Genomic DNA, 22,721 nt, shown 5'->3' on the forward strand with positions numbered 1-22,721 from the left:
CTTGGCTCCTCCTTTGATTAGATGGCCTGGCACACCAACCAACACCCACACACACAGTGCCAGGTCGGCTAATCAAAAGAGGAGCCAGTTTCCAGGTCTCTCGTCCAGCCGCCATGGAATACTTACCTGCCCATTGGAGAAGGGTCCGGCTCTACCCACAACGACTCCCGTCTTAGTAATGGATACCCTATTTCAATTATTCCCACTGTAGGAAGACATAGGTCAATTTTCATACAACCATCTATAAAAAGGTGAATTCCAAGGAAAATTGCAAACACAGAATCCTGGAAACCCCATCTATAATTTGCCTACTTACAAATAATGGAAAAACGGTGTCCCTATTCTGAATATGCAAGGGAGCTTTTCAGGAGCTAATCACTATAGCTTCTGGCACATTGAATGTAATCCCATGGCTTTTTGGACAACATCTGATTTCAACCACACAGTATCTATTCCTTTGAATGAAAAGACAATTCACTGCTGACGATTCCATGGGGACACAGATTAATTGACAGAGGGAGCCATGTTAATTCCTTACGATTGATAAATTCCATTTTTTGGCCATATAAAATAAAATGTAAAATTGATAGTACTATAATACTGTTATAAATAGCATTTTAAATGTATTGTTTGTAACCTCTTTCTTTTCACATGTACAGCACACCATGACCAATGGTGCTCTAAAAATAAAAAATAAATAATAATGGTAAAGAATATGAATAAGCGTTAGCTATAAAAAAAACATGGAAGGTATATATAAACTGGAAGTATTACATTGAGACTTATTTCTATTAACATTCTTTTTAAATTTCGCTAATTCTAGGGAATTTCACCTCAATTAAATTTTGGTAGAATACAAAAGTTTTTACATTATTTTACAAATCACTTGTGTTGATTAGTAGAGCAATGGACATTCCAAAAGGAATTTTTTTTAACTTCTATTACAGTAATTTTTTTTTTTTTGTTCGTTATTTTTATTTTTTCACCCTTACCTGATCAGCTAATGAAAGTCATAACTGTATGTTACAAAATATGTAGGTATCACATATGTAATATTTAAGTCTGAAAAAGGTACTAAGAAAGTCACTTTTTTTCTTGCACATTTTTGAAAACATACAATTAAAAATCATGCTTTCAAAATTCAGTGCTTAAAATAAAATGTATATTACACTTTTTTTTTTAAACAAGGGTAGACTATATTTATTATGAATAGTCTACCCTTGTGGAAAAAAAAAAAAAAAAGTGTATATTTTTTTTTTTGTGGCATGTGCAAAATAGGAGTTACAACTATAAAAATGTACAACCATAAGATGCACACATCAATGAAAGTAACAATGCACTTGGATGCAATGTACTCAGCTTTTGTAACCCATGATGCACAAATGAATCATCCTTAAAGAAAAAAAAAAAAAAAAAAAAAAAAAAAAAACACTGATTTTCCTAGATTTATCCCAATAAACCACATGATATGTTGACATATGGGGTCAAAATTATTTTAATTGTACATTACTACATTTGGCATACAATAAAGACAGTTTGTCATAAGTGCATCATTTAAAGAAAACAAAACAAACAGATTTGCAGAACGTCATCACACGAGCCTTCATTTAGAATGGATTGCTGTGTTGCATGGCTGGTTAATTATGGCACAAGATCCTTTCGGATGAAATCTAGGCTACCTTAATTAAACATGCGCGCTGCCTTCTTAGTAAAGGGCCGTGCCATTGCATGTAGTGGTTTTCCCCCCATTCATGTCTGTTCTTGTCCAAACAGCTGAAAGCAAATAGGAGCATGCAATTTGATATAAATACAAGACGAGAAAATTTAAAAATAAAAGGGTAACTATAAATCATTAGTATTATTAACACCATTTCATAACGATATTTTGGCTGTTTAAATGCATAATAGGAGTATACAATTTGCAATAAAAAGGGTTTTTAATTTAAAAAAAAAAAAAAAAAAAAAAAAAAAAAATTGTTGTTTAATTTCCCATCTAAGCAGTAAAAGCAAAGCAAAAGAAAAATTCCAAGACATTTCTTACTCTCCCTGGCTGAATTTGCATAGTCAGCAATTGTAATGGAAATGAGCCAGAAGACAAAGGCTCTTTAATTGAAAGCTGACTTTGCCTAATGTATAAAATTAAAGCTCTTGAATGCTTTTATGAGGTCTAGGATAAATATAGTGTCTAGGCAGACCATTTTCAGATTTCCTCGATTATCGGAACATAGCCATGTTATGGCTGTCACAAAGAAAGATAGTATAGAGAATACAAAAATACAATTTCTAATGAAGTTAAGAATTATTTTTATAAAATACATAGTATCATTAGTAACGCATTTTTAATGAAGAATTGGATACTTTGTTAAAACAAATAAAAAATTGAAACCTGCCATTTATGAAATGCAAATTAAAAACACTGTATACTTTCCCTATAATTGGTCAAGCACAATAGGCCTAACAGACACATGTTTGTATAAAGAAATAAAATATTCCCATGCATGACATTCCATATGCAAAAGAGGGTGATCAGCACTATTCTATCTACATTACGAATTTAAATCACATGATCAACGGCATAAAACAAAACCTGACGGAGACGGGAAATAAGAAACCAACCTGTTTAAACTGCGGCTTGCCAATCCATGCGCTCTTGATATGAATAAATCCTAATTATAATCCACGGAAGGAATGCCAATATATAAAACACCATGCAGTCACAACTGGTCGTTACTGCCTGTATTTGGTTAAAGCATTTTTTTTTTTTTCTTGCAAATTTCCCAAAGCAGTATTTTCTAGCCGGTAGCATATGCTTTATTGTTCAGCGTAAGAGCCCCTAGTCCGCACAAAGACTCATTACCTACTGCTTGTGGAACAGCTCCAGCCTCGCTGAGCTCGCCTGTATGGTGATCACATGGGAGTCTTGTCTGAAAAAGCCAGGCTTCCGCTGATTCCACTGTCTATGGATATTTTTATCAGCTGAATCCTAGCAAGAGGAAGGGCCTGCGAATCAGTCAAGCTGTTTGAAGTCATTAATCCACTACAAATCAAGGAAAATCCTCAATAACGTGTTTTTTTTTTTCCAAAATAATTTTTTTTTTTTTTTAGCCCTTAATGGAATGTCTGGAGAATTAGCATAGCGCTATATATAACTGGCCATAAATGATTTTTATAGGCGTTTTCATCAAGATAATAGAATATGATATGCATAGAAAGTAATTAGCTCAGAACAACATGGGATCAATTACCCAAGAAGGAATTATATTTCGGGGAATTTCTTTATACCGTCTAAACAAATCCGTATATTGAGAATTAAGGAATCCAGAATTTTTTTTCATTTTAAACTATAAATAGTAAGAAAGGTGAGATCTGATTCAAATGTTTGGGATTTTTTTTTAGATGCAAGAAATAAAAAAAACAGTGTGCCGGGTGAGATTTATATCAACATTTGGTCCGTTTGCCCATTTTTACCAACAGTGTCACATCCAATATACTCCTATGCAAAAAAAAAAAAAATCCAGATTTGTCCTACCATGAAAAAAAACGGACAACACTCAAATGACGCACGGATGGTTTTCGTGTTATATTTCATGGATCCATTGATTTGAATGACTTGGAGCAAAAAATAGGCATTTCTCCAGTCTTTTTTTTTTCTGGACACTCTGGCACAAAAACACAGAGGTGTGAACAGCTCCGTATGTCGTTTATCAGTGAAAAATACAAATAAAATACATTAATGAAAAACAGACGTCTGAATGAGGATTTAGAGATTATGGCCCCAATTAATCACTTTTATTTTATATCTTATTAATTGCCTTTTTTGGGGAGCAAAATTGATCATAATGGCGTAAGCACTTCATGAATTTAGTACACAGTAAAAAAAAAATTGTCTTTCTTCCTGTCTTGGACTGTTTTTGCAACTTTTGGCACCAAGTGTCGTGCGTTGGAGTGAAATGTCGCAGGGTAATGGTGGTTGGAGTGGAGTTGTTGCAGATTTTGAATGAATCAGTCTAAGGCCTCATTCACAAGTCCGTTTTTCACATACGAGTGGTTTTCATGGATAGTACTCGCACCTGTGATAGTCCATGGTGCCATTCATATGTCTGTGATTTTTCAGAGACTTAGCGGCTCATGAAAAATAAGCAGAGACATGTCCGCGCAGAATTGGCCCCTAAAACGCATCTTAATCCTTACGCCAGCATTGCCTATGAGAATTTTGAAGATCTGTGCACTGATCAGGAATTTTCCTGACAGGATTACATATGTGTCTAAATCTGTAGCATGTGAATTTTTTGTGCGTTTTTGTATGTGTTTTTCCTATGTAATGCATTGGTAAAAACACATGGTAAAAACGGAGGCAAAAACGCATCAAAGCGCACCAAAAACGTGCAGAATTTCCGCAGCTTTTTCGCTGTCTAGAGGTGCAGAAACGCTGCAGAAATCTCTGTACAAAATATTGATCATGTGCACATACCCTAAAACATCTAGAATCTAGGCTCTGCCCCAAAATGGAAAACAAAGAAAAATAGCAAGAACATATAAAATAGACTTAGAAAAAAAAGGGCACAAATAGATTTAGGAACAAAAATGGGTACAAAAGACACAAAATTAGGCAAAAAACAGGTGCAAAGGGAGAATTGGGGTATATTTATTTCCATACAGTGAAACAAAAGAAAAATCATATTGAAAAGTTAAAAAAAAAACAATTTCCATTGTTTTATTTTTAAAAGAAAACTTCCACGACATGTTTTTACATTATTTTTGGCATGGAAAACTGTAGAAACTGTAGGGCTGGATTTACATGTGCAGTTTTTCTAGTTTTTTTTCTAGGATCCAGGAATGGACTGAAATGTATGAAGGAAAGGCTAATGAATCACCTTTGTGTTGTATCCTCTCATGTTTGACTTGAAAACTGCATATGTGATTCTGCCGTAATAAAATGCATTAGACTTCATTCAGACGTCTGTGTTACACGTACGTGTTGCATCCGTTTTTTTCACGTACCCATTATCATCTATGGTGCTTTTCAAAACACACAGAGGCATGTCTGTTCCAGCGGCACGGATGAAAAGGGCCAATACAAGTCTATGGACCCGTGAATAACGTGTACAAGTATGCGGCCTCGTTCAGAGAGAGATCGCGCAGATCCCACCGCTGCCACCAATTTGACAAGAGACAACAACAGGGAGATTCATACCCCCCAACTTTTGAAGAACAGAAAGAGGGACAAATTACCCGGCGTGCAAATTTCGGTCAATCCCCTGGCCAAAACCTCAATCCACGGCCATTTACCTTTTCTTTCTGCCCTGGCAGGAGGAGATGTCAGAGGGGCGCTGGCAGTGAAGGAAATTCAGAGGCCTGAGACGGCAGGACGTAGACCCAAATCCAGGACTGTCCGCTGTATCCGGGACAGTTGGGACTAGAGATGAGCGGATCGATTCCCTGGTTTCTGGTCCAGGTCACTGGTACCAGGTGGCTGGACAGGAGGCTGAAAATCTCTAACCTTCCGGTGTTCCCGGCGGCTTTTGATCACCCAGGGCAGCGCAACGTCAACTGTGCATCCTGCTCATCTCTAGTTAGGACCTGTGGATTTATTTTTTGTTCGTTCATTCACAGTCGGAGCCGCCAGAACTTTCTCATCTTTTTGTAGCTTCACTATATGACATCTGGCTTTTTTTGTATCTGTAAGGCCGTGTTCACATGTTGCCTAAATACTGTCTTTTTGCTTTCTGCAGATGTCCGCACCAAACTATGCAATAACAATCTTCTATAATTATTCCATTTTTGCTGCATTTTTTCATGCGTTTCTGGTGGTATACTTAAAAAAGTAACTGCAGTTTTTACATGTGTTTTTTCTTAGGCTCTACATAGAAGCTTCCAGAGGAAAAAAAAAAGCACAAAAACCGCACAGTTCAGCAGCGTCTTTAGACGCACAGCGGGCGCAGTTTTCATGAAATCACATCCACTTTGGTTGGACAATTAAACACAGTCAAATTTCAGCAGCAGAAAAAGCACAGCATTTACACTACATGTGAACATGATCTAAATGTGCAGAATGGATGTGATTTCATGAAAACTGCGCCCTCTAAAGACGCAGCTGAACTGTGCAGTTTTGGTGCATTTTTTTCTCTATTGGCTCCTATGTAAAGCCTGAAAAAAACACAAGGGTAAAAAAAAACACAGTTGCATTTTTAAGTGCAGACTCAAAGCTTTTTTGTACTATTAAAAAAGCATTAGAAACGCAGATTCACATCTGCACGAAAACCGCATAAAATATTGCAGCATGTGGTGCGGACACCTGCAGAAAATGTGCAGAGAAAAAGCAGTAGAAAGAAAAGCAGCATTTATGCTACATGTGAACACGGCCTTAGCGTTACATTTTTATTACATTTTTTATGGGCTTAACAGAAATTTTTTTTTACAGATCACCATAAATAATCTGATTGCTGTGTTGTGCAAGTCGTTATCATTACAAGGAAAACAAATATGTCCATGTCATTTACTGATTTGGGATGTTTATTATTTGTTAAAAAGCAAATTAAAACTGACATTATTGTAATTGCTTTAGTAATTTTATAGGAAGAAAAAAAAATCTTTTTTATTCTCCCTCTAAAAATGCACTGCTAAATACAAATGTATCTCTATGTATCTCTATGTATTAGCATAATCTGCCTGTGGAGTCAGAGCCTGCAATACAGATCAAGTATACAAAATTCTCCCAGTGACGTCATCAGAGCCTGTGGCTCTGTAGCTTTAGCTCCTGCCTGCAATGTTTTGGGTTCAAAACCTTGGGAGATTCACAAAAAAAGAGAAAATTATATTTTTGTAATTGCTTTTTATTATTTTTAGTAGTTGTATAGGAACAAAGAAATCTGACTTTTTCTTCACCTCAGTATACAAGTACAAAGAAATATACTGCTGTATACAATCTACATGTATAATCTGCTTCTGGGTTAAGAGCCTGCAATACATCTCAAGATTACTAAATCCTCCTGTTTGTCATTTTTGGGCTGTGGCTCATAGCTAGAGCTGCTGCATGAGAACACGGAGATGCTGTGAGTTCAAGTCCTGGGGAGACCCAATTGTAGGAGAAATGAATATTATAATTTCATTTATCTCAATGCAGTGAGATGTGGCCCTGCCCTCAGAGGAGGAGAAGCTACGGAATGATGAAGATGTCGGAGAGTATTAAAAGAAGGGACAAAGTGCTGATGGGGCAGTACTGGGCCTTCAAATTGGGACAGTCCTGCTGAATCCGGGACGGTTGTGGGGAGATCACGAAGATCCCACCACTGTTACCAGCATGTCGGGGAACAACACTCCGGGGCCTCCAGTCTTCAGGACAGTTATGCAATTGGCTGGCGAGTGATGGACGAGGGCGCTATAGAGTTCTTGTCCTCTTCCTCTCTGAAGAGGGAATTTGCATAAACACATATGTGACACCCCAGGGGTCTGGTTGTCACAGTGATAGAGATATTACGTCTGAGAGCAGGTGGGAGGTCCTTTGGTCAGGGATCCTGTGCATGCCACACCTCCTGCCCAGCCTTGGGAGGGGAAGAACTTCCCCTGTATAAACCCGGGGCTGAGGAAGGGTTAGTGAGTCCAGGAAGAGTAGAGACAAGAGCAGCATAGGAAGTAGCAGAGTCACAAGGAGTCAGGGGCTGGCAGCTAAAGAGCTCGCCCTGACTAAGAAGATTCTCTACCGGACCCGGAGTCCGAGGCTGTGGGGACTAACTTCTACCCAGCAGCAGAATCCGTCAGGCAGGGGATTTCAGGTCCCCTGGCCCAGAAGCCCGAAGGCCCGGTCACACGCGTGGGACCAGCACCACCATCGTGGAGCGGAAGCCATTAGAAGGCCCCGAGTCACCGGCCATACGGGTGAGCACCACACGGTACACTCAGGGACGTGGGCTACTTACATCAGCTTCTAGCAAGGTAGCCAGAAGAGTACAGTCAGCTTGGGAGGCCTACAACTATGCCTGGCCAGGGGAGATCCCATCTGCTCAAGGACTGACCAGGCCCCGTTCGCTAGCAAGTACTCCGGGAGGGTCTATCGTTGTTACCAGTAAAGACCCTGAACGCTACCATACCGTCTCTGAGTGGTTCCTGCTACCCCCATCATCCACGTCGGCTGCCCTGAGGCCATACCCCTCCCGTTGGGGGTTATACTGTCACGCTGCACCATCCTTCCACCGGCCTCAGCGGTCTGCCCTGCAGCAGCAGCCCCCTGGCTGCATTCAACGGGTGGCGTAGTCATCAACCATTTTCTACCGCTAACAGACTGCCGTCCAGTTTGACTCCCTGGGCACGGACCGGGTCACCGCCACGAGACTACAACCCTAAACAGATCCGGCTCCGGGTAAGCTCCCGCGTGCGCAACGCAGCGCGACACAGGCCCAGGGGCGCGTCAATTTTGGCGTAGTCGGCAGGATCACGTGCCCGCAACCACCGGGTACTGCGTGCCTGAAAAGCAAAGACTGTTCAAACTTACCAGTGGTGAAGATTCCCGCCATCGGTGAAGATTCCCGCCATCCGGCGCCATCTTCAGCCTTCTTCCCGCCATCGGTGAAGTTTCCCGCCATCCGGCGCCATCTTCAGCCTTCTTCCCGCCATCCGTGGAGTTTTCCCGCCATTGGACGCCATCTTGAGGACGCCGCGCGGGAAGAAGAGGGGCGTGGACTCCGAAAGCGCGCGAGAACTGAAGCCCCGCCTCACGTCCGGACGTTGCGTAAGGTCCTGGAAGGAGCCCAGCAGACGCCGACGTCACAGGAGCGCGACGGAAGGTCCTCAACCCTGACGATCCACTGCGGAGCCGCGGCCTACGGAACAGGATCATCGCAAGGTAGGCCACGGTCCACTAGGGGGGAGGAAGATGTCGGATACGGAGGAGAGCTCCACTGCCTCAACCCCCGCCAGCGCTACCGCTGTTGCAGTTATGCCCTTCACCATGCCCTATATCCCGGGAGCAGCTTGGCTACCCCAGTACTCAGGGGAGTCACATACCCTGCATGACTTTAGAGAAAAGCTGGATAGCCTCTTCCAGGTGTACCCCCTCACAGAAGAGCAAAAAGTGAGCATCCTGGTGGCCCAACTAACTGGGGCAGCCAAAAGGGAAGTAAAATCCTGGCCACCTGGGAGGAAGACTGTCGCAGGGATACTAACCCGGCTGAAGGACACCTTTGATACCCGCACCTCAGCCGAGATTAAACTTAGATTCTACGGGTGCAAGCAGCGAGCGCATGAGAGTATAAGGGACTATGCACTCAACCTACAAGAGGCCCTGAGGGCCATTAAGCAGACCGACCCTAATGGAGTGGGAAACGAGGACAGGCTGTTGACCGAACAATTTATAGAGGGTTTATATTGCAACGCCCACCGCACCCAGTTGCGGGCAATGGCCTTACAGGACCCTCATCTAGAATTTGCACAGTTCAAGGACAGAGCCATCCGGGTGCTCCGAGAACCGGCACCAGGTGGCGTTGTGACCCACAGACGCCCCACTACCACTTACTACCAGGAGGCGGCGCCCTTGTCAGCAGGGCCTGTGGGAGCTGATGCGCAGGCTTTGGACAATGACCCGGCTCCAGACCTACACCATCAGGTCCAAGAGCTAGCTAAAAGCGTTGCTGCGCTAACCCGAACTGTGCAGTCTTTACAGGTTTCCACTCCAGGGAAGATCCAGCTGGCATCCGGACCGGAGGACATCCCGTGGCGTCGACCAAGGAGGACCCCACCGGCCAGAGGAAGACCCAGTGACCGATACAGCGAGGACGGACGACCCATCTGCCGCCGCTGCAATCAACCCGGACATATGGAAAGGTACTGTTCTTTAAACGGGCACAACCTGGGGTAGAGGGCCAACCCCCAGGAAAAAGATCACCAGGCCCATCGAACTGGCGCGACAGATATGTGGGAGGACGTCCAGTCTTGCCTGTGGTACTGGATGGCATTCCCATGAGTGCCCTACTGGACACCGGGTCACAGGTCACCACCATCCCGTACGTGCTCTTCAAGCAGTACTGGAATGACTCGGATATTACCCGCTACCCTGACGACGACTTGAGTATCATCGCCAGCAATGGTCAGCCCGTGCCACAGATCGGATTTAAAGAGGTGACCATCAAAATTGGTAGAGTCGAACTGGCCGCACAGGGACTGATCATTGTAGATATTGACAAACATGAGAGTCACCCAAAAATAACTCTAGGAACTAATGTAATTGAAAATTGTCTTGCAGAGGTGATTTTCCTTTTACAGCAGGTTGCCAAGAATGCCAGCTCCGGCGAGCAGCGGGTGCTCCAGAAAGAGATCCGGGCACTGATGCAACGGCAACAAGTGGAACTCTCCGGCGGTGAGATTGGTAGCGTAAGAATGTGTGACCCTTTTCCTATTGCCATGCCCCAAAAAAGTGAAATGATGATTTGGTGCCGGGCAGCTATTGGTCTGAGAGGTAGAGATTACCAGGCAATGGTAGAACCAGTTTACTCAGACAGTAGGCCCACCATTTTGACAGCACGGGGGGTGGTCAATGTACGCCATGGGAGGGTGCCCGTTCGCATAATAAATATCGGGGAGAGGGAAGTGTACCTGCCCCGGTATGCCACGCTAGCCAAATTATATACCACTAATCAAAATTCTATACAATCTGTGGAACCCTTGCCTCCATCTCACCCGGAGGAAGGTAACGGCTCTAAGAAAGACATGGAGGACTGGTGTCAGCAACTACATCTGGGTACTGACTCCACTCCCTCACACCAGAAACAAGGAGTCTATCGGGTGGTTCAAGAGTATGAGAGAGTGTTTAGTAAACACCCGTTAGACTTCGGGCGAGTCAAGGGGGTAGAACACCGCATCCCCACGGGAGATCATCCTCCCATAAAAGAGAGGTATCGACCCGTACCCCCTGCACATTACCAACACGCCAAGGGGATGCTTAGAGACATGAAGGAGGCTGGGGTAATCCGGGATAGCTGTAGCCCCTGGGCAGCCCCACTAGTTTTAGTCAAAAAGAAAGACAACACCATGAGGATGTGTGTAGATTACCGGAAAATCAACCGTATCACACACAAGGATGCGTACCCCTTACCAAGGATAGAGGAGTCATTGGCTGCTTTAAGATCTGCTAACTTCTTCTCTACCTTGGATCTCACTAGCGGGTACTGGCAGGTTCCTGTAGCAGAGGCGGACCGGGAGAAGACCGCATTCACCACCCCGATGGGACTTAGCGAGTTCACCTGCATGCCGTTCGGACTCTGCAACGCCCCAGGAACCTTCCAACGATTAATGGAGTGCTGTCTGGGCCACAGAAACTTCGAGACGGTCCTGTTGTACCTGGACGATGTCATCGTATACTCCAAAACTTATGAGGACCACCTGAAACACCTGGCGGAGGTGTTCGAAGCTCTGGCGAGTTACGGCCTAAAGGTGAAACCCTCCAAGTGTCACCTCCTGAAACCAAAGGTGCAATACCTGGGACACGTGGTAAGCGCTGACGGAGTGGCTCCCGACCCCGATAAGATCACCGCAATCAAAGGATGGCCAAGCCCTTCCAGCGTAAAAGAAGTGCGGCAGTTCCTAGGGTTGGTAGGCTACTACCGAAGGTTTATTCCCGGTTTCACCAAAAAGGCGGCGCCTATGCAGGACCTCCTGATAGGCCAGTCCCGGAAGGCCAAGAACCAGAAGCCGCCCTTCAAATGGGAAGAGCTAGAGGAAGAGTCCTTCCGCCAGCTGAAGATGGCCCTCACGGGGGATGAAATCTTGGCGTATCCGGACTATAGCCAGCCCTTCATCCTCTACACCGACGCCAGTAACGTCGGGCTAGGAGCCGTACTGTCCCAGATTCAGCAGGGGAAAGAGCGAGTAATCGCCTATGCCAGCCGAAAACTGCGACCCACCGAAAGGAATTCCGAGAATTATAGCTCATTTAAGCTAGAGTTCCTGGCCGTGGTATGGGCAGTCACCGAGCGCTTTAAGCATTACCTCGCTTCTTCCCGGTTCACCGTATACACGGATAACAACCCGCTGACACACCTGGACACGGCAAGACTCGGTGCCCTGGAGCAGAGGTGGATGGCCCGTCTGTCCAACTACGAGTTCACAATTAAATACCGGGCAGGGCGCTCCAATACCAACGCGGACGCCCTGTCCAGGATGCCCAACCTGCCGGACGGAGGAGAAGATCCGGAGGGACTGGAAGAAGTTGAACTCCCTGCGTTCCACCGTCATGGGACTATCCAGTATTCCCACCGGGTAAGGAGTAAGCAGGCTGCTACGTTGAACCCCTTACCTCACTACAACTGGGCGGAAACGCAAGACAGCGACCCTGCCGTCCGACTGGTGAAGGAGATGCTGACTCGCCCGGAGGCTAGCCTGGAATCAGACGCTCCAGAGGAAGCCAAACAACTATGGGCAGAGAAGAGTCGACTGTTCCTTTACAAGGGGAAGTTGTGCCGCAGAATGGTTAACTCCAGGACGCATGAACTACTCTGGCAAGTAGTGGTGCCACGAAGAGACGCAGCCATGGTGATGGAGGCATACCACGACGGAGCTGGACACTTCGGGTGGAAAAAGCTGGAGTTCCTGCTGCGCGAGCGGTTCCACTGGGTAGGCATGAGGGGAACCATCGAGAAGTGGTGCAGAGACTGTGGCCCGTGCAATCTGAGAAGGAAGGACCGGGCCAGCCAGAAGACTCCCCTGCAGTCCATCGTCACCCGGCAACCGTTGGAACTGGTAGCCTTGGATCATGTAAAACTGACCCCCAGCAGAAGTGGCTACGTCTACGCGTTAACCATCGTGGATCATTACTCCCGGTTTCTGGTTGTCGTCCCCGTCAAGGACTTAATGGCTCGAACAGCAGCTAGAGCCTTCCAGCAGCACTTTTGCCGTCCACACGGGTACCCGGACCAAGTGCTGACGGACCAGGGACCTGCCTTTGAAGCGGAGGTCTTTCAGGAATTCTGCAATCTGTATGGCTGCCGGAAGATAAGGACGACACCCTACCATCCGCAGACTAATGGACTTTGTGAAAAAATGAACCAGGTGGTAATGGATCTTCTAAAAACGTTGCCCCTGGAAGAACGCAGTCTGTGGCCTGAAAAGTTGCCCGATCTGGTGGACCTATACAACCACATCCCGGTAGGTTCCACCAACTGTACCCCGGCTTACCTAATGAGGGCAAGACCTGGTAAGTTACCTGTTGACCTGGAAATGGGAGTCCTGACCCCCGAGGACACTTCACCAGAAACAGACTGGGACACAGAGAGGCAGCAGCAGTACCGGAGAGTACAGGAGAGCGTGGAGCGAAGTCTCTGTCAGGCTAGGGAAAGACAAGAGAAAACTTACAACCAGTATGCTCCCGCTGTTCCCCTGGTACCCGGAGAGCAGGTCTTGAAGAGGAAGAGACGGCTCCACAAGTTGGACGACCAGTGGGAGAAGGACCCGTACACCGTACTGCCCTCAAGCCACGAGAACCCGAAGGTCTGTACCATCAGTAAAGACGGAGGGGAAACCACAGCCATTGTATCCCGGGACCACCTGAAGAAGTGTCCCGAACAACTGAGGAACCCTGAAGAAGAACAAGAAGACCATCGACCCGTGGAAGAAAGGGAAGATATGGTTAGTACCGTGCTCGGGGACTTCCCTCGGTCTTGGACTCAAGTCAATGGTGCAGTTGTGGTACCCGTACTCACCTTCCTCCAACCATCATCCCAAGAACCTACGGAGCAACGGGTAGAGCTGGAAGAGCAGCCGGTCCAGGAGGCAGAAGACTCCACCCAAGCAGAACAGGAGAATCCACCCTCTGCTTATAGTGAGCCTGCCGTACCCCTAGTGAGACAAAGAGCCGGTAGACAGCTGCCCAGTTTACCCTTGACAGCTCCTACACCCTGTAGTTCAGGGCCAGACAGTCAGCTCCGTAGGTCCACTAGGGCCACTAGAGGCCAGTTACCCGCACGTTGGAGGATCTAAATGTTTAAGTTGTTTTACAATGTTTACCTGTTTATTGTTGCTTGTGTGTAATTTTGTGTTTCTAGTTGTTTTTAGGAGTCTTCGGTGGATTTACCGGGAATCCTTTGTATATAGTTGGAGCGTAACCCAGGATGGACTAGAGACTGTTAAGGACTCGGGGTAGGACAGACCCCTACCTGGTTACGTCTCCCTGTGTTGGTGAAATGGACACCTTTGCTTTTCTTCAAAGACTGCACCCGGTTGCGGACATCCGTGACCATCTTATTGTGTTTCCTTATTGTATTTTATTGTTCTTTGATATACCTTGTTATATTTTTCTAAAAAGTGTTTAGTCCCGGAGTACTAAATTTCACTAGGGGGGAGTGTGACACCCCAGGGGTCTGGTTGTCACAGTGATAGAGATATTACGTCTGAGAGCAGGTGGGAGGTCCTTTGGTCAGGGATCCTGTGCATGCCACACCTCCTGCCCAGCCTTGGGAGGGGAAGAACTTCCCCTGTATAAACCCGGGGCTGAGGCAGGGTTAGTGAGTCCAGGAAGAGTAGAGACAAGAGCAGCATAGGAAGTAGCAGAGTCACAAGGAGTCAGGGGCTGGCAGCTAAAGAGCTCGCCCTGACTAAGAAGATTCTCTACCGGACCCGGAGTCCGAGGCTGTGGGGACTAACTTCTACCCAGCAGCAGAATCCGTCAGGCAGGGGATTTCAGGTCCCCTGGCCCAGAAGCCCGAAGGCCCGGTCACACGCGTGGGACCAGCACCACCATCGTGGAGCGGAAGCCATTAGAAGGCCCCGAGTCACCGGCCATACGGGTGAGCACCACACGGTACACTCAGGGACGTGGGCTACTTACATCAGCTTCTAGCAAGGTAGCCAGAAGAGTACAGTCAGCTTGGGAGGCCTACAACTACGCCTGGCCAGGGGAGATCCCATCTGCTCAAGGACTGACCAGGCCCCGTTCGCTAGCAAGTACTCCGGGAGGGTCTATCGTTGTTACCAGTAAAGACCCTGAACGCTACCATACCGTCTCTGAGTGGTTCCTGCTACCCCCATCATCCACGTCGGCTGCCCTGAGGCCATACCCCTCCCGTTGGGGGTTATACTGTCACGCTGCACCATCCTTCCACCGGCCTCAGCGGTCTGCCCTGCAGCAGCAGCCCCCTGGCTGCATTCAACGGGTGGCGTAGTCATCAACCATTTTCTACCGCTAACAGACTGCCGTCCAGTTTGACTCCCTGGGCACGGACCGGGTCACCGCCACGAGACTACAACCCTAAACAGATCCGGCTCCGGGTAAGCTCCCGCGTGCGCAACGCAGCGCGACACAGGCCCAGGGGCGCGTCACATACAGCACACAGATGGGAATGAGGCCTAAGGCTGTGGTCACACGATGAGTTTGGGAAATTTTTTTTTCTCTGTAATTTTCCTAAAATGTGATAAAGATGCCAAGTTTTTATCTTGTTTTCAGAAAATCATGACAAAAAAAAAGCCTCATGAATTTATTGTGTGAACACATCTGTAGCACCCTGAGGATTCGGCTGCTACAGGGGTATTGCACCTCAACCCAGAGGTGTGATATTCCACTCCCGGGTAAGGATGGAGTGTGGACCTGAGCTCGGTAGGCTGCATGCACTACATACATCCCATTTCCGAGGAACAGGCCGACGGTACTCCCACTTAGAAATGTGCAGGTACGACCGAATCTGTTCCTGGCTGGAGTGGGAGGGGGGTGGTACATCCCAAGTAGTGTAGGGGCAGATAGGGGGAGCAGCCTGGGTAAAGATAGGAGCTCATTGGGTGCTGGTCACCTGAGCTCACACATAGAGGGTGTATATAAGGTGGGCACCATCAAAGAACAGGGTCAGTCTGTCAGAATCAGGAAGAGGAGCAGAGCAGAGCCCTAGAGAGAGAGAGAGTGGAGCAGAGAAAGAGAGACCCAGAGGGGGAAGCAGAAGAGAGGACTCCAAGATCCCAAATTAAAACAACGGGTGAAGAGCCGGCATCAGGGTACCGGAACCCAAGCTGGTGGGGGGGCAAAAACAAACCCCAGCCAGAGACCGGAGGCCGTGGGCAGCGTCTGCCACGGCCACCCACCACATCCACCACGAAGGCATACCACGTGGAGGGTCAGGGAACCCAAGGCCAAGGGTCACCCAACAGAAGGCCCGAGGGAGCTGGACCTGGGTGGATCACTAGTGGGGACGGCCAGAGAAAGGACAGAAGGAGAGCTCAGGGTCACGCTCCGGACTCGCTTGGGGGTTGGCTGGATCCAGGACCTGGTGGACGCAGCACGGCTCGGGAGGTCACTTGAAGCTGGAGTGACCGGAACATCAGCAGTGAGTAAATACCCTAAACTGCACAACCCGACTCTGTCTTCCTTTCACATCTATGCTGCACCACCACAACCCCCATCCTCTGCACCTGACCCCCTGAGGCTATACCCCACCCGTTGGGGGTTATACCATCACAAGCTGCACCTACACCATCAGCCTCAGCGGACCCTGCTGCAGCGGCGGCCATAGTGACCGCAACACAACGGGTGGCGTAGTCGACATTAAGAACTTAATAACATCTGTAGGACTGCCACATACAACTGAGTTTGACACCCTGGGCACGGACCGGGTCACAGCCACTCGGAAGACTACAACCCCCATCTGATCCGGCTCCGGATATTCCCACTAAAGAATATGGCCCAGGGGGCGCGTCAACTTTGGCGTAGTCGGCAGGATTACGTGCCCACAACAACCGGGTACTGCGTGCCTGAAGAAAAGTGCAAGTTTACCTCAAAAAGAAGTCTCCTGCCGGTTCCGGAGGGTCCCCGTCATCGGACCCCATCACCAGTCGATTCCAGCCGGTTGTCCGCCATTAACAGCGTTTTCCCGCCATCTGCAGAGTTTCCCGCCACTGGGAAGCGATTCCCGCCATTTCCAAAGTTTTCCCGCCTTGGAAGAGCGGACGCCATTATGGGCGTGCCAGAGGGTGGCGAGAGGCCACCTCCCATCGTGGGCCAGGACCGAAAATGGCGCCAAAAGTGGAAACCGCCCCCACCAACAGAGACTGTGATGCTAGAGGTGTCTGTCAGCGTGAAAGAACAGCCCCTGGAGCTGACAGTCACCAAGTGGCCCCGGGACCGCCCTCGAAGGGGGAGGAGACGAAAGGGGAGAACAAAGATGGGTGCCGCCTGGAGCAGTCTAGAGCGAGCGCACCCGGAGGCAAGAAGCCTGGAGAGGAGTAGCAGAGAAGCTCACCCGGAGATGGCCAGAGAGCAGAGCAGCACCGGCCCGCTGGCCAGGAGCCTGCTGGAAGAAGAGCAGAGCAGCACCGACCCGTTGGTCAGGAGCCTGCTGGAAACCACGACCCCACTAGGCCTAGTGGAGGTCCTCGCACAGCTCCCCCGAGACCGGGAGTGTGCACAGACTGCCCTGGAGGGCCTCGCACGGAGGATGGCCCGGGTACAGCGAGAGACATTGGCGGAGTGGAGCCGAGAGATGGCCCAGCAAACCAAGACCCGGAGCACGCCAGCCAAGATGAGGAGACAGACCGCCTCTGAGGATGGCGCGGGAGGACCCAAGGCCGGAGACGGCGCCGAGAAGGGAGCCGAACGCATGGAGGCAGGTAAAGGGAACGTCTATACCCCAAACCAGGACACCGCTTACCTGCCCCAGCTCCCCGTCGCAGAGCCCGAAAGTCCCCCTGCTGTGCCCGAAAACGCCATGTCACCGACGCAGACTAGGCCCCAACCGGAAGCCGCCGCCGCGACCCCTGTGATGCCATGCGCACCGACCCCGAGCGTGGCAAAACAGGAAGTAACACCAGCCTGGTCGCAGGGCCTAGAATTCCCAGGCGTCGCATCACCAACAGCGCCCCCTACCTCCGCGGAGCCTCCGGCCTGGCCGCAAGGCCAGGTAGCCCAGGGCGCCGCCGTCCTGACGGTGCCCTTCACCTTCCAGGTGCCCCAGGCCTGGCCGCAAGGCCTGGGCAACCCGGGCGCCACCACCACCGCGCCCGCACCCGTAAAACCAAGGGTGCCGCGTCTGGGAGAGGACTTGTTTGCCCAGCACACGTGGCCGGACGGGCAGCCTTTCATCTGGCCCCAGAGATATTATGAACTGGAGCACCAGAGGAGAGTTGGGGCCATGTGTGCACCCCTGATTCCGGCTCCGAAGCCCGTGATAAGGATCTCGCCCCCGCTTGAAGAGACCCAATTTGAGTGGGACCCCACCGGAGAAGACCTAATGGGGTTCACTCAAGAAACCAGGGCAGCTGCAGCGGAGCGTGCTGCGTGCTGCCGACAGCAGCTCGAGGAGTTTGCGAGGGAGCGGAGAGAGAGGCGGGTCCGGGAACAACAGGCCCAAATAAGGAGCGCCGAGCAGAAGAGCCGAACCAGGAGGGACCCCCGTGCAGCGCACAGTCCCCGCACCACCGGGACTGTAATTAAGTTCAACATGCAGCATGGGTGGGGCTTCATCAGAGACCACAACACCCCCGGCGACGTCTTTGTCACGCGCAGAGATGTGGAGTCCCATCTGCCGGAGGGGCACAGAGGTCGTGACCTTTATATCGGGGACGAGGTCACCTTTACCCGGCACAAGTGTGCCAAAGGACCTTACGCCCTCCATGTGCATCGCCTGACAGAGGAGGAGCTGCGATGTGAGGAGGAAGAACAAGAGGACCCGGACGGGTCTGAAACTAGAGCCAAAGGTAACAATAAAGAAAGAGCAGGAGGACGCCGTCGTTAAGTACAGCGAAGCAGGAGCTGTATATAGTTGCCCGTCGGGGCACCATAAACTGAAACTGTTGCTGTTGCTAAAAATAGTCCCCGTTGGGACCAGCAAGTGTGAACTGTTACCCGTTTATCCCTTAAATCCCACTGACCGAGGACTGAGAGCGGTCATTCCTCCCTAATACCTGGCCGAGGACTGAGAGCGGCCATGTAACATACCTGGCGGCGTCCTTGCATGGTGGTCCATCTCCCACTGTGCAAGAGGGCGCACTTGATCTCCTGTCCAGAATGTCTCTCTGGCTTCCCTCCATGCTGTCTGTTTGTGTCTGTTTCTGCTGCTTAAGGGCGGCGCCCGATCACTTCCTGCCTTTTGTACCTGCTGTGGGTCACACCCCTTGTGCGTCCTCAGCCTATTGCTGTCTGTCACTTGGTATATAGCTCAGCAGCTCCCTTCTATCCCTGCCTGAGCATAGTGTTTTCCTTCAGTGTGTGCTTGCACTCTGAAGGTGCCAGGTCCCGTCCTTTGTTTCCTTGTCTGCCTTTCCTGGAGGCTGTATTTCCAGGCCTGTCTGAACTGTGTCCTGTATGTCTCCTGCTTTGCGGTATTAGTTCCCGTGTCTGAACTGAGTCCTGTATGTCTCCTGCTTTGCGGTATTAGTTCCCGTGTCTGAACTGAGTCCTTTCTGTGTATCTTGTCTGTCCTGTCTGAACACGCTCCTAGCCTGTTCCCCCCGCCTTCTAGGGGCCGATTACCTAGACCCGCTCCTGTCTCTTGTCAGTCCTGTCTGAACACGCTCCTAGCCTGTTCCTCCTGCCTTCTAGGGGCCGATTACCTAGACCCGTTCCTGTATCTTGTCTGACCTGTCTGAACTCGCTCCTAGCCTGTTCCTCTCGCCTTCTAGTGGCCGTTTTCCTAGACCCGCTCCTGTGTCTGGTCTGTCCTGTCTGAACACGCTCCTTGCCTGTTCGTTCCGCCTCTCTGGGGGCCGTATTCCCAGACCCGCTCCTGTATCCCTCTGCAGTGTCGGTCTCCTCCGTACACTCAGTTCCAGTCTGAACTCTCTCCTGTCCTTTACCTGTTTTGCCTCTATGTCCGTTCCCTTCCTTTTTCTGCAGAGTCTGAACTCGTACCTAACTCCTGCTTGTTGTCTCTGCAAGTACTGTGTGAGTATCTGGCTCTGTCTTTCCCTTCCTGTCTGTTCCGTGTGAACAGAGCCCTGTCCTCCCTGCTCAGCCTTGTCGGCACTCTAGCTGTGCTTGCCTGTAACCCTCTGCCTGTATTGTTCCTGAGTCCCGGTGTGTACTGGGTCCTATCCCGCCTGTGTTCCTACCTGCTAGTGCCTCCCTGTCTGCACTCTAGCTGTGCTTGCCTTTACCCCCCTGCCTGCATACCCGCCTGCCTGCATACCAGTCGTGCCTGCCTATACCCTCCAGTCTGTGTGCCAGCCTACCAGCCTGTTCCTGTATTCCCCTGTGTGGGTCAACAGCCGTGTCCGGGGTCTGTCCTGGAGTAGCACCTGGTCCCTCTGCTCGGTTCCTCCTTGGTGCACTGGCGTCGTATGCCGTCGTGCGACCCTGGTCGGATCGGGTGAATACTTAGTCACGCCCCTCCAGGCATTCACTCTCCGGCACGGTCCAGTGGAATCACTACCAATCCCACGCACACGCCGCTTAGCCCGGGCGTGTGCATAACAGCATGCTCAGGACATGGTTCCCGTTGAGCCCCACGGCCTTCGCTCTCTGAGAAGTTTTTCCAGCGAATACATGCATTAAAATAAATAAATAATTTTTTTTTCCCTTAGCTGAGTTCCAGGCGAATTACGCACCGTCCAGATGGATCTATCAGCTCTCGTTCCTGCGGATCCGCCACGTTACTATGGGGATCCAAGACAGTGTCGTGCATTTGTGGAGCAATGCATGTTACACTTTAAGGCCTACCCTCTTTATTTTCCTTCCGATTGGGCTAAAGTGGCCTTTATGATGTCTTACCTGGCGGGTGATGCCTTGGAATGGATCAACCCCCTATATGAAACACAGGATCCGATCCTCCGGGACCTAATGGCCTTCCTGGTGGCCTTTCTAGTGGTCTTCGATGATCCTAACCCGGAGGCTCCTGCTGAAGCTTCACTTCCCAATATCCCGGAGCAGCCCCAATGGGTAATGTGTGTGGGTGGTGCACCAGTTCTCCTGGCCGAAGAGACTTCTGCCCATCCAGACTCCACACAGGAGAACTTCCTGCACCCGGCATCAGATGCTTCTTTCTCTTTAACCGGTGTGCATGTCCAAGGATGCTCCAAAGCTGTGGTTACCTCAGAGTCTGTGCACCTCTACTACCTGGCGGAGGATCTGACGCGCCCCCTGGGACATATTCCTTTTTGAGGGGAATACCCGGCACCGGATCAGATGGGGGGTTGTAGTCTCCGAGCGGCTGTGACCCGGCCCCGTGCCCAGGGCGTCAAGCTCAGTGTTATGTGGCAGTCCTACAGATGTTATTAAGAGTTCTTTTGTGTCGACTACGCCACCCGTTGTATTGCGGTCACTATGGCCGCCGCTGCAGCAGGGTCCGCTGAGGCTGATGGTGTAGGTGCAGCTTTTGATGGTATAACCCCCAACGGGTGGGGTATAGCCTCAGGGGGTCAGGTGCAGAGGATGGGGGTTGTGGTGGTGTAGTGCAGACGGCAGTGAAGACAGAGTCGGGTTGTGCAGTTAAGGGTGTTTACTTACTGCAGATGTTGTACTGGTCACTCCAGCTGCTAGTGACCACCCGAGCCGTGCTGCGTCCACCAGGTCCTGGATCCAGCCAACCCCCAAACAAGTCCGGAGCGTGGCCCTGAGCTCTCTTTCTGTCCCGTTCTCTGGCCGTCCCCACCAGTAATCCACCTAGGTCCAGCTCCCTCGGGCCTTCTGTTGGGACACCCTTGGCCCTGGGTTCCCTGACCCTTCATGTGGTGTGCCTTCGGGGTGGATGTGATGGGTGACCGTGGCAAACGCTGCCCACGGTCTCCGGTCTCTGGCTGGGGAATGTTTTCACCCCCACCAGCTTGGGTTCCGGTACCCTGATGCCGACTCTTCACCCGGGGATTTTAGTTGGGATCTCAGAGTCCTTTTCTTCTGTGCTCTGGGTCTCTCTTTCTCTGCTCCACTCTCTCTCTCTCTAGGGCTCTGCTCTGCTCCTCTTCCTGATTCTGACAGACTGACCCTGATTCTAGTTGGTGCCCACCTTATATATCCCTCTATGTGTGAGCTCAGGTGACCAGCACCCAATGAGCTCCTATCTTTACCCAGGCTGCTCCCCCTATCTGCCCCTACACTACATGGGATGTACCACCCCCCTCCCACTCCAGCCAGGAACAGACTCGGTCGTACCTGCACATTTCTAAGTGGGAGTACCGTCGGCCTGTTCCTCGGAAATGGGATGTGTGTAGTGCATGCAGCCTACCGAGCTCAGTTCCACACTCCATCCTTACCCGGGAGTGGAATACCACACCTCTGGGTTGAGGTGCAATACCCCTGTAGCAGCCGAATCCTCAGGGTGCTACATTCCCCCCTGGTAAACCACAGCACGTCCTCGGGCTGTAAGACATAAACACCAAAACATACAAAAAAAATTTTTTTTTTCATATAAGCATAATAAAACATATAAAACATTATATATATAAAACTTTTCATATAAACATTCTCGTAGTCGTTTCTTGTTTCAGGTTCCTCCTCCGGACACTGTGCAACGTGTGTCCGGGAAAAGTGCGACGGTCTCTTAGAAAAACTGGTTTTCCTATAAAACCGGTAGGGGGCGCTTTAGGACGCGCAACTATATACAGGGGAAGTTGGCCGCTCTCAGTCCTCGGCCAGGTAGAGGGAAGGGAATGGCTGCTCACAGTCCTCAGCCTGTAGGTTGAAGGGGTTAATGGGTAAACAGTTCACTGGTCCCAACGGGGACTATTTTAGCAGCAAAGGTTCACTGTGCCCCGACGGGCAACTATATACAGTCTCTACCCCCGTCCTTAACGACGGCTCCCTCCTGCTTTTGCTTTTTGGTTACCTT

General features: G+C 49.7%; 1 protein-coding gene across 3 annotated transcripts in view; it reads right to left on the reverse strand.

Annotated features, from left to right (window-relative positions):
* CSRNP3 (cysteine and serine rich nuclear protein 3) overlaps positions 1–22,721 on the reverse strand; it is a 211,366-nt gene that overhangs the window by 58,798 nt on the left and 129,847 nt on the right. The window contains exon 1 of one of the 3 annotated variants that reach the window (XM_073647025.1): positions 2,858–2,942. The exons of 1 other annotated variant lie outside the window; for it this stretch is intronic. The gene's annotated coding sequence lies outside the window, so the exon portion shown is untranslated. One more of the 3 variants, XM_073647024.1, reaches the window with a different exon arrangement.

This window comes from Phyllobates terribilis, unplaced genomic scaffold (genome assembly GCF_046119375.1).
Source record: "Phyllobates terribilis strain yellow unplaced genomic scaffold, ASM4611937v1 Scaffold_9__5_contigs__length_417890890, whole genome shotgun sequence".
Taxonomy (NCBI): domain Eukaryota; kingdom Metazoa; phylum Chordata; class Amphibia; order Anura; family Dendrobatidae; genus Phyllobates; species Phyllobates terribilis.